Source organism: Anguilla rostrata, chromosome 16 (genome assembly GCF_018555375.3).
Source record: "Anguilla rostrata isolate EN2019 chromosome 16, ASM1855537v3, whole genome shotgun sequence".
Lineage (NCBI taxonomy): Eukaryota > Metazoa > Chordata > Actinopteri > Anguilliformes > Anguillidae > Anguilla > Anguilla rostrata.
Window position 1 is genome coordinate 32,998,814 of NC_057948.1, and position 10,772 is coordinate 33,009,585.

Consider the following 10,772-nt stretch of genomic DNA (forward strand, 5'->3'; position numbering starts at 1 on the left):
GGTATGTATGTGTGTGTATGAGTGTGTGTGTGTGAGTTGCTGCAGCAGGCTTCCCTCTCCCATTGTCCCCAGCAGTTAGGCAGTAATTGAATACGAGGTGCATAAGCTGCTCTTTAATTTGACATGTGCGCTCGAGGCGGTAAACACAGGGCCCGGGGTGGGAGGCTTAATTGCTTTGGAATAAAATATCATATCGAGAGCGAGCAGATCATTGTATCAGGAGCCCGACGACAGCACGTCTGATCACGATGCCCGGGCTAAAGAGGCTGGCTAATTAGTTTCCATTAAAACTCGGCCTCTAATCCACAGTCATTCTGGCATAAAGAACACTGGCTTCTCTCCTGCCCAGTGAACAAAGCCAGTTAACCCCTTCCTTCCTCTCCACTGTTCTAGCTCCACATGCATTTGCATGCAGGTCACTGGGCTGAGTTGGAGCAGCAGGTGCTGCCATAGAGGTGGGTGCTGTGTGCACTAATTCCCTATTGCGCTCCAAATCGGTTCCAATTTGGCTCCAACATGGCGACACCCACAAACTGTACTTTCACGGTTTCAAAAAAGATATTCACCAAGCCAATGGAGACTCAATGGAAGACATCAGTGCCTTGGTAGTCTGTGCACTGACCTCAATCAGGCAGAGTGCTTCTGCCACACACCTAGAAACAGCACTCTGCCATCACACACACTCTCAAACAGCGCTCTGTCACACAAACTCATAAACAGCGCTCTGTCACTCACACACACTCTCAAACAGCGCTCTGTCACACAAACTCAGAAACAGCACTCTGCCATCACACACACTCTCAAACAGCGCTCTGCCATCACACACACTCTCAAACAGCGCTCTGTCACACAAACTCAGAAACAGCGCTGTCACTCACACACACTCTCAAACAGCGCCGTCACTCACACACACTCTCAAACAGCGCTCTGTCACACACTCTGTCACACACACTGAAACGCTGCTCTGTCAGACACACTCTCAAACAGCACTCCGTTACACACTCCGTCACACACAATGAAACAGCGGTGTGTGTGTGTATGCGTGCGGGTACGCATATGTGTGTGTATGTGTGGGTATATGCATACGTGTGTGCATGTGTGTATATGCATGAGTATGTATGTGTATGAGCATGTACATGTGTATATGAGCGTGTGTGTGAGTGAGTGTGTATATTTGTCTGTGACAGACTCATTTTATGTGTATTCTGCTGTGCATGGTGTTTTTGTGTGTGTGTGTGTCGAGTTCTGCATTGTGATGCATGTGGACGTACGTGTGGGTCGTGCACTGTGGAGTGTGAGCGCAGAGTTGTGTGTTGCGGTGTGTGTGTATGCATATGTGTAAGGGTGTGTGTGGGGCAGGGTGGGGCAATGGGGCACAGTGGATGGGGGAGGGGGGTGTCTTTTCTGACAAATCAAGCAGCACAAAACGGCAACACAAACATTTTCCTTTCATTTTCAGCCCAGTTAAAACCACAGAAGTGTACAAATGAAGACTGCCTAAAGAATGCCATTAATAATGGAATACTCTCTGTGCGCTATATTCTTAATCCTGTTTCCTCCTTATAAATAAATGATCATTTGTTTCTCAGACACTTCTCGCACACTATAATTACTCTGAAATAAATGTGCCAGTCTTCCCCTTCTTTCATTTCTGAGTAAAGGGGGGGGGGGGGTGTTGAAGAGTGAGCTAGGGCTGTGTTGGTATTAATGTTAGAGGTGCCAAGCAAAAGCACGTCTTTCTTGCGCAGCAGAGATATCACTGGGCCTAATATTACAGCACAGTTATCACAGTAAATGGTAAATGGTAAATGGACTGCATTTATATAGCACTTTTATCCAAAGCGCTTTACAATTGATGCCTCTCATTCGCCAGAGCAGTTAGGGGTTAGGGGTTAGGTGTCTTGCTCAAGGACACTTTGACACGCCCAGGGCGGGGTTTGAACCGGCAACCCTCCAACTGCCAGACAATCGGTCTTACCTCCTGAGCTATGTCGCCCCTAGTGTGCGGTGGGGCCTGGCTAGAGTGAGCAGGTTTACAGTGTGGAACGGGGCCTTACCGAAGCAGGTGTGCAGTGTGGGGCGGGGCCTGACTAGAGCAGGTGTAGAGTGTGGGGCGTGGCCCGGCTGGAGCAGGTGAGCAGTGTGGGGGCGGGGTTGTACTGGAACAGGTGAGCAGCGTGGGGCGCGGCCTGGCTAGAGCTGGTGAGCAGTGTGGGGTGGGGCCTCGCTGGAGCAGGTTAGCAGCATGGGGCGGGACTGTACTGTAGTAGGTAAGTAGTGTGGGGGTGGGGCTTTACTGGAGCAGGTGAACAGTGTGGGGCGGGGCTGTACTGGAACAGGTGAACAGTGTGGGGCGGGGCTGTACTGGAACAGGTGAACAGTGTGGGGCGGGGCTGTACTGGAGAAGGTGAGCAGTGTGGGGCTGGGCTGTACTGGAGCAGGTGAGCAGTGTGGGGTGGGGCTTTACTGGAGCAGGTTAGCAGTGTGGGGTGGGGCCTCGCTGGAGCAGGTTAGCAGTGTGGGGCGGGGCTGTACTGGAACAGGTGAGCAGTGTGGGGTGGGGCCTCGCTGGAGCAGGTTAGCAGTGTGGGGGGGCCTGCTGGAGCAGGTAGCAGTGTGGGGCGGGGCTGTACTGGAACAGGTGAGCAGGTGGTGGGGTGGGGCTTTACTGGAGCAGGTGAGCAGTGTGGGGTGGGGCTTACTGGAGCAGGTGAGCAGTGTGGGGGTGGGGCTGTATTGGAGCAGGTGAGCAGTGTGGGGCGGGGCTGTACTGGAGCAGGTGAGCAGTGTGGGGCGGGGCTGTACTGGAGCAGGTGAGCAGTGTGGGGCGGGGCTGTACTGGAGCAGGTGTGCAGTGTGGGGCAGGGCTGTACTGGAACAGGTGTGCAGTGTGGGGCGGGGCTGTACTGGAGCAGGTGTGCAGTGTGGGGCAGGGCTGTACTGGAACAGGTGTGCATGCTGCTGTACACAGGTAGACACAGGGATGTATACAGCACACTGTCTGCAGCAGGAGCTCTTCTCATGCCTATGAAAGGACCAAAGCTAAGCTGCCAGGGATAATTAGCAGACAGTGACCTTCTCATTAGAGCCTGGAAACCACTGATCATTTCCCTTTCTCTCTTAATGCATGCAAGCCACACGGACAAGCTTGGAATATCAAAGCAATTCTCTCCAAGACATTTATTAAGAGGCAAATTTACAAAAAAAAACATACAGCAAAACAAACAAACAAACAAAAACAGCAACCTTTGAATTATGAGCAGAAATTTATGCAGAGAGAAATGAAAGGGTGGTCTCTACCCCCACCTCTCCATCTTGTAATCTCAAATATTGCATTATGAAGTTTTCATGGCTTCACAGTAGCCTAGTACAGTGAGCCAGGGTGACTGACCAGGCCAAATGTGCCCTCTCTTCCTCCCGTTTATTAACATTAAATACGCTGATCTGAGTACAGCACCACACGGTGCCCATTTGACAGAACCAATTCCTTAATTTTTTCATTTTAAAAAATGCCATATTTTTGCCACTGTTCACAATGGCATTTCTGTAGCAATATCGATTCAAATTGTTCGCGTTCCGCAATTGCTCTTCTGTACATAATAGGCCTATTCAAATGTGATGACACACAGAGGAACTTGCATGCCGAATGCAAGAGCAAGCGCCTAAAATTCAAAAAGTGTCTCAAAAATTAGGTCTGAGATGTTGCTCAATATTACAATGTCAGACGACATTTTTGGTTGTCTCAAGGTAGTGTTATTTCTCCAAAATACACTAGCGCTGGAATATCAAAGAAAATTAAGCAAAATTAATCTATGATCATAGTAGGCACAATATGAATGGAACTTGAATGGAAAGTATTTTAATTTTGAAGTAATCTAACCTACATTCATTCCAACAATTTTTGATCCTTTTTTTTCTTCGCAAAAATGATATTTTACTGAATTGCATGTCATGACAAAACTACGACACTGTAAAGCACTAACAAATATGGCCGCTAACTAGCATTGAATCAATGCTGGGCTCCGCCATCATTAACCAATTTACAGTGCTAACCTTACCGTTAACATGAATTCGGTGCCCTTGGGCCGGTGAAGCAGATCGTTTCTCCTCATTTGTGAAGTTTACTGTGCTGGAAAAAAAAAGTTAAGTTTAATTACACACGGAGGTGAATTTCACATTGAGTTCAGTTTGTTACTTGATTGGCACACATTGAGACAGTACGTACCGATAACTAAGGAAGGCTACCTAGCAAGCACAACACTAGCATAATTTATCAAACACTGCTCACAACCACACACGATATAAACTAGTAGTAACAACCTATTCCGTCTTTATTCCAGTCAGATTAGGCCATTTTAACATCAGAAATGATCGGACAGCCTACCGACCTCAATTGATTGTGCAAAAATTAAAGTACGACTATTCAAAAAATGTTTGCTAGCTGTCTGCGTAGCTTTACTCGCATCTAACGTTAGCTAGCTAGGTAGCGCACCGCAATGGCCGACCTAACGTTAGTTGGCTTGCTATCAAACATTGTAAAAAAGCAAGACAGCATAACTGCGTCAAAAACATTTTTATTCACAGTAAAAACTCATCTGCACTTATCAACATATACATTATATGTTAACGCATGACGAACATATTTAAGGTGGACTTCTAGCCCACTCAGTTTGACTGAATTGGATAGTTTCATTAAACAACCAACGCACGAGGCGGGAGAAAAGAAACCATCAAATCTGATGACGTACGTCTCCTCCCCCAGCCAAATCACCTTGACTGGCAGGTGAATTCACCTGTCCTAGCGAAAGTGGGGAGTAGGGGTTATGTTTCTTTCAAGTACCGTCGGATTTACAGTATACGAGTTTCCCAACAGGAGAAATCTGACATTCTTTGATAACTATAATATTGCAACATTCAATTCCTTGTGGTATTTCCATTATTAACCCCTATAAATAGCTGAAGATTGTTTGTTAGAACTATCGCTAGCTAGTCGAATGCTCGCCTAGAAAGTAAACAGCCCAGCAGGAACTGAATATAATTGACGCAGCATTAGCATAAGATGTCAATCACCTCATCATCTTTCTTTCAATTATCCGAATATAATGCACGTGAATACGAACGAGTCGGCTGGTCTATTTGTGACGCATTCCAGACTCGGACTACTGAGGCCCGTAGCAAGAGATCACTTGTACTTCCTCGATGAAACGATACATGGCCTAATATGAGTTGAAAGTTTTTTTTTTATTGACCACGATTTTGTCATGCCAATTTTGTCAGGCTATTTGCATTGAAAAATAGTAAAACATACGAAATATAAAATCATCGTTCGGTCATTTATACTACAGAACCATAGACCGTACATACATGCCCATGCACCATAGAATTACATTACATTACATTATAGGCATTTAGCAGACGCTCTTATCCAGAGCGGATTTAATCAAGTGCATAGGTTCAAGATGTAGGCGCAAAGAAACACTAGAGTGAGTAAGGATTGTAGTGCCAAGTGACCACTCATCAGGCTCACCCTGTAAGTAGCTTGTTCAGCAGCAAGATCTACCAAGTACAAGTACAAACTAGCACTGGATCACACCTAATCATCAAAAATCTCAGATACACTAAATATCTATCTAGCTAGGTACAATGGCTGAACTATAGGCTTGGAGTGGGAAAGTGCACCTGAAGAGATGAGTCTTCAGTCTGCGTTTGAAAGTGGTGAGATTCTCTGCTGTTCTGACCATCACGGGAGGTCATTCCACCAGCGAGGGGCCAGGACAGACAGCAGACGGGACGGGAAGTGCAGGCGAAGAAGGGGAGGTGCCAAGCGTCCAGAGGTGGCAGAACGGAGAGGTCTGGCTGGTGTGTAGGGTCTGATGATCCTCTGAATGTACCCTGGTGCTGACCCCTTAGCTGCCTGGTATGCAAGCACCAAGGACTTAAATTTGATGCGAGCCATAACAGGCAGCCAGTGGAGGTCAGTGAGCAGGGGGGTGACATGGGAATGTCTGGGAGGTTGTAGACCAGACGCGCTGCAGCATTCTGGATGAGCTGCAGGGTCTGATGGCGGATGCTGGCAGACCAGCCAGTAGCGAGTTGCAGTAGTCCAAGCGGGACAGGACCATCGCTTGAACCAGGAGCTGGGTTGCGTAGGTGGTGAGGAAGGGGCGGATTCTCCGGATGTTGTACAGGAAGAACCTGCACGTTCGACTCACCGCCGTGATGTTCTGGGAGAGGGACAGTCTGTTGTCCATCACCACTCCAAGGTTTTTTGCAGTGGGTGATGATGACACCACAGTGTCCCCCAGGGAAATAGAAAAGTCAAGAAGGTTAGAGGATGGAGCAGGGATGAAGATCATCTCCGTCTTGCCTGGGTTCAGCTTAAGATGGTGGTTATCCATCCAGCTCTGGATGTCCCTCAGGCAGGCAGAGATGCGAGCATACTTCTTTTTTTTTAGAAGTAAAGCTAATCTTACTTTTTAAAATTAGGCTACAGATTAAGAAACAGTGGAATGAAATATCAAAACTCTAGATATTCCAGAAGGCTTGTGGGGTATTTTTAATGTCTGCATTTACTAGATGACATGTTTTTTGTTTGATTTTTGTGCCTGCTCTTATGTTATGCTGCAGCACAGTCTCCCCACTGGGGATCAATAAAATGCAGGTATTCTATTTTTAAATTCTAATGTGTTTTGGCACATGGTAGAAACTCCAGAAGCATTCTTCAATTGCTTCTTCCTGGTGGCCAGCTTTTCTTCTTCTCAAACATTTTTCTGCACGCTATTCATAAAGCCATGTGGCATGTGTAAAATATGCACCTGTTACTTATGATTCTGTCTGAAGTGGGCATCATGCTGGCACTCTACAGGTGGAGACCTGAGGAGGTGGGCAGAGTCACTGTTTGTGTGACGCATGTGAAAAATACTTTTTTATTCTTAATGAGAAAGGGCCCGGAGTGTGTCCTCTATGTGCCAGATTTGGCCCCCGGGCTTCCAGTTGAACATCCCTGCAGCGCTACAGGGGAATGGTGGGATGTTGGGAAGGGGTTTAAAAGTGAATAAAAGAGGGAGAGAGGGAAGGGGGGTGTGGAGGACACAGCACCCTGCTTGACGCCTGTATCACGGCCACAGCACAGCACAGTGTAGCACAGGTAGAGCACAGCACAGTACATTGTATGACCGCAGCATATTGTATGACCACAGTACAGCACAGAAAACACAGCACAGTCGAGTACAGCAAGCACAGTACAGTACAGCACAGCACAACCACAGTATGCTGCATGACCACAGCACAGTCCAATACAGAAAAGTACAGTACAGCAAACACAGCACAGTCCAGTACAGCACAGTACAGCAAACACATGACAGTCCAGTACAGCAAATACAGTACAGCACAAGTAGAGCACAACACAGCACAGCCACAGCATGTTGATGACGACAGCACAGTCCAGTGCAGCATAGTACAGCAAACACAGCACAGTCCAGTATAGCACAGCCGCAGCACACAGCCTTCCATGATCACACTCACAAATACGTTGCAGTTCAAAGGATCAGTAAGCGCACTTCTCTTTGTGTTATGAGCAGTTGGAGGACTCAAACTGTTTAGAAACTAGAATGAACTGAGCAGTCCTTTTAATTACCCATACTGGATTAACCAATAAATGCCTATTCACACATTTGGCATTACAGCTGAGGTTCTCTCAGATATTGGGGACATGGGGTTAAAGGGAGTAACCTTTCCTGTAACCTAAAACTTATCGCTCAATGGAATTTATTATTTGGCCTTTTTGAGCTCCTCAAGCAGGTTTTTAAAAAACACAAGTACCTAGTGAGACACCACCTGTTTTTATTTTATTTTTTTTACATTTTATTTTCTGAGCCAATAGGGACAGAGTTGCCTTCTAGTGTCAGATAATTACTCCAAGATATAACTAGCGCCACACTGCTGCGATCTAATTTACAGCGCAGGGCCCGAGCCATTACGCTCCCCTTATCGGCCATAAGCTGTATGACTGCCGCAGCTGCTCGGCTCACTCCGGCGTGGAGTGCTGTATAAATTAATCACACGCGGCCTCGTGCACTTTCACGCAATCTGTAATGCACATTAATGAGGGATGACAGCTGTGACAAAAAAGGCAGAATGATCACTCACGATTTAAATAAAAATCAGAGCGCAGTGACAAAAGTCATTTGCATGACTTTTTTATTTATTTTCATCTCTCCCCCCCCCCGCCCCTTTCCCAGGCTTTGATTCCTCCCGTTTTTTTATCAAAGGAGGATGCGTCTGAAAAGGCTTAAATTATCGGCAGATCGGGGAGCGGCGCCGCTGTTCTTGCCTTACTTACCGGCATTGTAACGCAGCGAGCGCTAATTCGGTGCGGAGTGAAGGTACGCGGCGCGCGCTCCAGATGCCTTTTCAGCTCCCTTCATTTCAATGTGAATGATTTATCAACACCTTTGTTTTTTTTTTTGGGTTAGTTTTGTTTGTGAAGCCGCGTTGAGTGCTTAGGTCTCTCAGACCGATAATGCCGCGTGCCCGAGCTCCTTCGCAGTTTTTTTGTTTTTTTTTTGGCGCTAAACGTAGCCTTGGTTACAGCGTGGTTGCTGTGCTCTGCTGTTGCCACTGTAGGCAACGCAGGCACGTAATAACAAACGAGTCGCTGTAAAATGGACCAGTTCAGAATCTCTCATTAAAAACATTTAGCTGACCTTCAGCTGTTAATTAAAATTTGGGCAGAAAGTGTGTTATTAGTGTAACTGATTTGGTGATTTATTACAGGCTGTAATTAAATTTTTCTACTGTCAAAAGCATTCCGGCAGTCCCTGGTGGGCCGTCAACAGGCTGATGAATAAATGATCACTCTGAGAGAAGAGGGTTAGAGGAGGGGAGCGTTGGAGCGGAATGCAGCGCAATTATTAAACACACACACCTGCACACACACACGTACGCATGCACTCACACACATACCGACACTTACATATACACACTTCTGTCTCTCTCTCTCACACACATACACACACACACACCTACACCTACATATACACACACTCTCTCTCACACACCTGCACACACACACACATACCTACACTTACATATACACACACTCTCTCTCACACACCTGCACACACACACCTGCACACACACAGGTACGCATGCACTCACACACATACCTACACTTACATATACACACTTCTGTCTCTCACACACACAGGTACGCATGCACTCACACACATACCTACACTTACATATACACAATTCTGTCTCTCACACACACCTGCACACACATGTACGCACACACATACCGACACTTACATATACACACTTCTGTCTCTCTCTCACACACACACACACACACACACACCTACACCTACATATACACACACTCTCTCTCACACACCTGCACACACACACATGCACACTCACACACATACCTACACTTACATATACACACACTCTCTCTCACACACCTGCACACACACACATGCACACACACATGTACGCATGCACTCACACACATACCTACACTTACTTATACACACTTCTGTCTCTCACACACACCTGCACACACGCATGTACGCATGCACTCACACACATACCTACACTTACATATACACACTTCTGTCTCTCACACACACACACACACACCTACACCTACATATACACACACTCAATCTCCTCACACGCACACACAGGCAAATTATTTTCCAGAAAAATATACGCTATTTTCTTAACCTGCTGCTGTTCTCAAGCGACACTTGGCTTTTCTGTGCAAGTGAAAGTACCACTTCATGAAATGAATGGATTTCACACTGCGCACGTTTGTTGCATACGTGTGGCGTACTCCGTGCATCCGCAGTGCTCCCCTTTCAGATGGCATGCAGACTCTGGCAGAAGCCAGAAGGTGAAACATTTCCCAGTCCTTCCCTCTGTCCTTCATTTCCAGAAAAAAGTTCCTGCTCCCCCCATCCTGTCCCAGACTGTGGACTGTGGGAGCCTATAGTCTCTATGGCATCGTTAAAAGGACAAGGTGTATGTGAGTCCAATCGCCAACTGTCAGACATCAACTGTCAAACATCACACAGTCACATAGGAGAGACCACACTGGAGCCCCACAGGAGAGACCACGCTGGTGTCCTCCTCACTGGATCAGCCCCACAGGAGAGACCACACCGGAGCCCCACAGGAGAGACCACACTGGAGCCCCACAGGAGAGACCACACTGGAGTCCTCCTCACTGGATCAGCCCCACAGGAGAGACCACACCGGAGCCCCACAGGAGAGACCACACTGGAGTCCTCCTCACTGGATCAGCCCCACAGGAGAGACCACGCTGGAGTCCTCCTCACTGGATCAGCCCCACAGGAGAGACCACACTGGAGTCCTCCTCACTGGATCAGCCCCACAGGAGAGACCACACTGGAGTCCTCCTCACTGGATCAGCCCCACAGGAGAGACCACACTGGAGCCCCACAGGAGAGACCACACTGGAGTCCTCCTCACTGGATCAGCCCCACAGGAGAGACCACACTGGAGTCCTCCTCACTGGATCAGCCCCACAGGAGAGACCACACTGGAGCCCCACAGGAGAGACCACACTGGAGTGTCTCTTCTCTCTTAGAGCTGAGCGCTATGTATACTAATACATGAGAGGTTTGGGGGGGGGGGGGGGGGTGGGGGTGGGGGGAAGCAAGCAGTGTTTTCTCACCCCGCAAATCTAGAGCTCTTCAGGGAGGCTGCAGGGTCTCATTCTAAGCCCATTATGTCTCTGCGGCGGG

General features: G+C 47.6%; 1 long non-coding RNA gene across 1 annotated transcript in view; it reads right to left on the reverse strand.

The window, feature by feature from the left end:
* LOC135242495 (uncharacterized) overlaps nt 1–5,180 on the reverse strand; it is a 9,537-nt gene extending 4,357 nt beyond the window's left edge. Inside the window, exon 1 of the long non-coding RNA XR_010326370.1 lies at nt 4,059–5,180. This is a non-coding gene — a long non-coding RNA (uncharacterized LOC135242495). The remainder of the gene's footprint in view (nt 1–4,058) is intronic.
* Between the last annotated feature and the right edge of the window lie 5,592 nt (nt 5,181–10,772).